The sequence below is a fragment of the Octopus bimaculoides genome, chromosome 27 (assembly GCF_046866305.1).
Source record: "Octopus bimaculoides isolate indiv1 chromosome 27, ASM4686630v1, whole genome shotgun sequence".
Taxonomy (NCBI): Eukaryota; Metazoa; Mollusca; class Cephalopoda; order Octopoda; family Octopodidae; genus Octopus; species Octopus bimaculoides.
The window spans coordinates 15,946,499-15,953,389 of NC_142954.1; the positions used below are offsets into that span (position 1 = coordinate 15,946,499).

The window sequence follows — 6,891 nt, forward strand, 5'->3', positions numbered from 1 at the left end:
AAAAGAGACAGAATATAATGTGCAAAACACACACAAATATATATCTATGTAAAATCGGGAAGAGTCTATATATTAAGCCACTAGAACACAACTAAAACATACTCTTGTTGGATCAACAAGATTTAATAGTTGTAACTCATCTTCCTAAAACCATTAAAAACAATGAGACAATTATGAAATACCGTAACGTACGTTGTTAAGATTACATACGAATATTCCTCTCGTACAAAGTGTATAATATAATAGATACATTAAATATTAGATATATTTGGTGGTAGGAGGTTTGCTTCATGCCGGCCAATGCCATTGTAAGTAGATTTGGTAAACTGTAACTGAGAAAAGCCGTCGTGAAAGAAACCGAAGCAGACGTAAATATTTGTTCCACTAAACCAGGGATGGGAAAACTTTTTAGTGCGGCGGGCAAGAATTTCCAAAGAAAAAGGTCCGCGGGCGGGTCACAAGTTCTAACTCATATATATATATATTACAAATTAAAAGAGTAAAGGATTATCAATTTATTAATTAATAAATCAATTAACAATTAATAATTTTTACCAAGCCCATCGGTATGAAAGCACCATTATTGGTGGAGAACTTATTTAAAAGCTCATATATATTTATAAACATAATTAAGGGATCAGCAAATATTTGCTTCACCATATACCGAAGTTCAGTTAAGAAGGACAGTTAGACTGGCTGACCGAAGTGGATTCGGTTATGCTTTCAGATCTGTGTCGGTGTGGAATGTTACTCGTTCATGCTTGCACAGTTTGCTAGCATAGTCAAATTTACTGCTGGAATACAGTATTGATGAAGGAAATTGAGTATCAATCATAATCCAGAAACGCGTCTACTGTTAACCTCCGGAATGGTTAGTTTTTCATTGTTTTTTTCTTCTTGTTTTTGCCTTTGTGAGTTACAAGTGATGCTATCTGTGGGATTCTCAGCTTTTTTAGCTGCTATTTCTGAACTTCGGTATATGGTGAAGCAAATATATATATATATATATATATATTTTTCAGCTAGAATATAGTTAGGTCTCAAGGCAGGGGGAGGGGGTACTAACAATGTGCTTTATAGTGATAACATTACCGGACGATTTCTGTTCGAGTCTGACCCTTCTAGGTCGTAGTGGAAACGCAACTTATCTCGCAAACAGGCATACAAATATTGTATAAATTTTACAATTGAAAAATTTACTATATCTTGAACATACGAGTATATAAACCTGCGGGCGCAATGAAATGGGCCGGCGGGTGGGGTTTTCCCCACTCCTGCACTAAACTCTTAGAGGCCGTGCCCCAGCGTAACTGCAGTCCAATTATTAAAGCTGTGTGTGTGTGTGTGTGTGTTACATACGCACACAGCTGTAGAGAACTCATTGTCAGAGAGGTTTGTTTTATACAAGACTAGGCCGTTAAATATTGATTTCAAATGTTAGTACAAGGCCAACCATTTCGGAGGATGGGAAAGTCGATTACATCGACCCAGTGATATTAACTAGTACTTTCTTTATCGACCCTATAAGCAGTGCCGGAATCAGGACAAATGAGAGCCTGTGTTAGGTAAGTTGTGAGACCCCTTACTTGGACAATTAGGCATACATGCTCAGGAAATTCATCGTAAAAAAAGAGGGGGGAAACAAGACGCCCCCCCCTGCCCCGGGGCCCTGTGCTTAAACACACCTAAGCACAATAGTAAATCCAGCACAGCCTATAAGGGTGAAAGGTAAAGTCCACCTTGTTAACTGCCCTATATGTGCTAAACGGCGATGTAAATGTCGTGTGAAAAATAAGACTTATTGAAATTTAGTTGCAGAAAGAAGACGAAAGTTGCGTAGAGACAATTCTAGGTTCAGAAAACAAAGAGGGTGGCGGGTAATTTCAACAAGAGAAAAATTAAGAATTCATCACAAATTTGGCTAAAAGAAAGTGATGTGTGTAGGCGAAGGACAAATGTGAACTAGTTCCGGTCTTATTAGACTTCATCAGTTGAATCCTATCTGGGCTTTTTGATATGTCGAAAGGTTTTGATATCGAAAATGAGTTAATCCTCGGCCAGTTTTAATTTGCATTGATTATACAAATGAGCTAAGGGGAAATAAGTCAAATGAGCCAATGGATTGAAAGGTGAAGTGAAAAGACAATCCTATCACATTGGTAGGCATCAATGTCCAGGAGTTCGTGTTTAGAAGTCCTTTGCATAATCACAGGACAAAAGCAGCGAAACCCCGAGAGAGCTGCTACACAACCTGTTAAAAATAGCAGCCAGATTTCCTTCACCATCGTCTAGAAACGAGGAAGAAAACTACTGGTTAATGTAATCCTAGATATGGAAATGCCCGACAATACAGGATGGTCATGGTTGACATGCCCTTACAGTTTTATGTATCAAATGGCAAGAACTTGTAATAATATCCAGATAAAAGGGAAATGAGATTGTCGGGCTCAGATTGACAAGGTTTGTCATAAACATTGCTACCGTTAGTCCCTGAATAACGGTAAACCAGATGACCAATTAAAAGCGCTTCAGCCATGGCCATCTCCAACAATTTCCAAATATGTACTCCGTCCTGAGAAAAGTTATGCAATTTCCATAGAAGTTAACTACCGTTTCTTGTAGGTCAAGCAATCATGTAGAGGCACACTCCCTTGGATAGAGTTTCCTTATAAAGTTACAGAAGATGCTCCTCCGCTAATTGGATCCATGGATATATCGAAACAGACTTACACAGTAGACTTATAATCAAATATGTTCCAGCCATGACCATCCTATCCTTTAAGCACCGAGAGTATATTGTCCAACGTGATTTTAGAGAGATTTGGTTGCTATTTCTAGCTTGTCCAACCACGTAGCGACACTCCTTGCTTGGCTGGCTGGAGGTCGGTAGTTTTATAAAAAGTTCTCATACCGACATTTTTCTTCACTGACAAACTTTGTGAACGTGGGAGGAAGCGAGAGAAAACATTTTTCTTTTTTAATAAAGAAAAAGAATTTGCCTGTTCTTCCATGAAGTTCTACGCAAATATGTATCACGATTAAAAAAATGTACACCAAACGAATAAAAAAAAAGTATTTACAATCTAATATATTGTTGATACCACTAAAAACTATTATTAAATTCATATATATATATACATACATACACACACATACTATACATACATATATACAGGTATATGTACACATACATACACACACGCATATGTACACATAGATACACACACATCAGTGTGTACAAACTGGGGCTTTATTCTACAGACCCCAGTAAGGGATGAAAAGCAAAGTTAAAAACCTTGGCGGGATTCGAATTCAAGAGAGTAACAACGAAGGGGCGGCGAAAATGAATACCGCGAGGTATTGTCCCGATAAACGATCTTTTTTACTAAGGCCCAAGAAGGAGGTAGAGGACCTCGACTAAATGAATTCTGAATAGTTTTTTTCTTCCTCCTCCTCATTCAATATTTCGGTTACCCCCACCATGCATATGGGATTGTGAAGCTAAATCTGGATGGAGGGGTTGGTTTGTGTGAGGTGAATAAGGGCGGCAACGTGAGAAAAAACGTGGGTAAACTGTTCATCATGATGGTGATGAAGAATAAAGGGAGGGAAAAAAAAGGGGGTCAGCCGATTGCCAGGAGTGACGTGACAATATAGAAATATAAAAATATATTCCGTTTCTTCGTACCGGCATCAGCCATAAACAGGATGCTTACGAATACTTCATGAAAACACAGTTAAAACTTATTCCAAGAACAAACGAGGAGGGGAAACAGCTGCACAATCACCGACTTCGTAAAAACATGAGCAGAAATCCTTCAAATCACAACCATTTACAAAAAAAAAAAAAAAAAAAAAAAAAAAAAAAAACGTCTGATGTCCTATTATAAAGAAGTTATAATTCTATTGACATTTAAGATGTCTCACAGGAATATTAAACAGATTTTAGTAGACTGGGATAGCTAGTAATACCTCTTGTAAAATCATTTCGCAAGATTAAGGCTGGTTGCCTGGTTGATCTAGAGTTAAACAACAGTCCATTTAATTGAACTATTCGTTTAACCCCCAAGTCAACCCTAATCGCGTAGATTAAAAAGGATTATAAACGGGTGTATTAGTTTTAAACAAATTTATATCTGCCTTGCTGTCTTTGTATTATATGTATATATATGTATATATATGTATATATATGTATATATATGTATATATATATGTATATATATGTATATATATATATATATATATATATATATTACTAGTTTCAGTCATTGAACTGCAGCCATGCTGGGGCATTATATATATACGCGTGCACTCTTGTCGATAGTTTCAGCTATTGGACCGCAAGCCATGGCCGGGCACCGCCTTCAAGAGAAGAGGTAATTTTTATCGACCACCCCACCCGCACAGACGAAGGGCAGAAAAAGGAAAGTTTACTGAAAATAAAAAGATAAAGCATAAAATGTCGGATCCGTCTAAAATTCTTGAAAGACATTTCGCTTTATTCTTCTTAGTCATTTTCTCAGTCAAATAAAGGAGTGCATTTGCTTTCCTGTGTGAGAGGAATGCAAATACATCCATTCATACACACTTCCATATAATACAGCCGGAGGATATTAAGATTCCCTCAGACATGTCGAAATACAATTTAGACATCAACACCGCAGTAACACTGACACACAAGAATCACCAATCGGGTAAAGAAGCAACCGGAGATCATTTCGACTTCACACTAAATTTTAAAACAAACATTTTAAATTACAACTGTCTTTCACACCGAGCTATAGTATCGCCGAAGAAAGGAGTGAAGATACATGCTTTTTACCCTTTACTAAAGACCTGAAGTAGAATGAAATGGAATGGTAAATTAATATTTCCTAACTTGGGACAAAGTACCTACGATGTTTAACTGCGTTAAGTTACCAGTTCAGGTCCAGCTGAAATTAACTTAGCTTTTTCAGCCTTCCGGAGGAGGGCGATAGAGTGAGAAAATAAAGTCACATAATATGTATATGGAATTATAATAGAAGAGAGGAACCATAATAAAATGTTGGAGAGGGAACCTTAGGTCCGATTTTATTGACCGTGAGAAAAGCTGAATGAAAACTTCCTGGAGAGTTTTGAACTGAGAATATGGGTACAAAGCCAGCAATTTCTAAGGAGGGTTTCTACCAAGCGTTTCTATACTTTGTAATATTGAAGTGTTTTAACACATGACAGAAGATAGCGGATAAGTGTCTGTAGTCGAACAAATCAAATAATACCCCGGTGGATCGGAGGCACCAGTACCACCCCGACCAACAGTGGGACTTTAACTCAGAACATGACGTCTACACCAAATACAGGAAGTCACTTTAATATTGCGGCCTTGCAGATTAGTAACGAAAAAATAAACAAGGAAAAAAAAAAGAACGAAACAGAAAGAAGAAAAAAAAGTGAGAAAACATTTAAAAGCGAATGTTCACCATTTACGTCCATCGTCATTATAGAGAAATATCAGTTATAATGGTCAACGGATGACATTGAGGGGATGTAGGGTAGATGAAGCAAGGGATCAAGGCCCATACGGGACCCACAGCGAAATACTTTAACAGTTATATAATAGAATTCGATTTTGAATGGTCAAGAAACTGTACGTCCATAAGAAGGTCAGACCCTGGACCTCTGGCTTTACAGACAATCTAGCCATCACCATCCTGTGTTTTTTTTTGTTTTGTTTTCAGAGACGGTTTATCTAGGACTACATTATACAATGTGCTCAGATTTCAAATTTCAGAAAAACCGTTGGGCGTGTTCAGAGAGGCATTTGTCTGCTATTTCTAGCCGGACGAGAAATTCCGTAGAGGCTCGATCCCTCGTTGGGTCAAAACCATACATGAGAGAGAGAAGGGAGTGTTGAATTTCGAATGAAAGCCCAGTGTATAACTGGTAGTTATTTAATTGACACTACTAAAAACAACAAACACAAGCCGTCCTTCCTAAACACCTCGGCAGGAATTCGATACAGGAGGGACACAAGTTGTTTTTTTTTAATATTATAGAAGTATTGTTGTCCAAAGCTCGAAAATTATTTCCGTCCAACATGCCGGAAAGTATATCAAATTATAGATAACAGACACAAGATATCGTACATCTTGTGTGTCTATTATAATGGAGACTAGTATTAGAACTACTTTATAAATGTCGGGCCACGTAGGTGTCTTCTTATTGTCTTCCTCTGATGTCCGCCTTATTTTATTTTAATTCGTGTCAAGAAATCGCCATTCGTCTCAAACAAACCAGCAGCAACAGAAAAAGCGAAGTGGTAGGTGCTTGCTTGATTGATAATTAGTGGAGCTTTGAATGAACACGGTAAGGCGGGGAGGAAGAAGAAGGGCACTGCAATTTTTAAATTAAGAAAAAAAATTATAACGGGATAAAGTGAGATGGTTGGAATATGTTCTGGCCATTTATAAGGTATGTATAATACTGGAGAATTAAAAGAAATCAAGGAAGGGGCTACTTACTTCGAGAGATGGAGACCAGTAAGACAGCCGTCACACTGCTACCAAAGCAGCAAACCGAATGACTCGACACACACACCTTCTCTCTCTCTCTTCCTATTTACTGTTACAAACCTCTAAGCGTTGCCCTTCCTCCTACTCTTTCCCCTCTCACTTACTTTCTATCCACTTTCTCTTCTACTCTTTCCCCTCTCACTTACTTTCTATCCACTTTCTCTTCTCTCTTACACTATCTATATCTGACACTCTTCCTTCTCTCTCTATTCGCCTGTCTCTTACACTATCTACATTTCATATCCTTTACTCCCCCTCCGCTGTCACATTGTTTAACGCTTTATTCCCTCTCTGACTATCTTTCCATATCTTTCTCTCTCTCCGGCTCTTTTCTCAA

The 6,891-nt window shown here is 37.9% G+C and overlaps 1 protein-coding gene across 7 annotated transcripts in view; it reads right to left on the reverse strand.

The window, feature by feature from the left end:
- LOC106868560 (moesin/ezrin/radixin homolog 1) overlaps window positions 1-6,568 on the reverse strand; it is a 137,751-nt gene extending 131,183 nt beyond the window's left edge. For all 7 annotated transcript variants that reach the window (XM_089343210.1, XM_089343202.1, XM_089343206.1 and 4 more), the window contains exon 1: window positions 6,504-6,568. The gene's annotated coding sequence lies outside the window, so the exon portion shown is untranslated. The remainder of the gene's footprint in view (window positions 1-6,503) is intronic.
- Window positions 6,569-6,891: the final 323 nt, after the last annotated feature.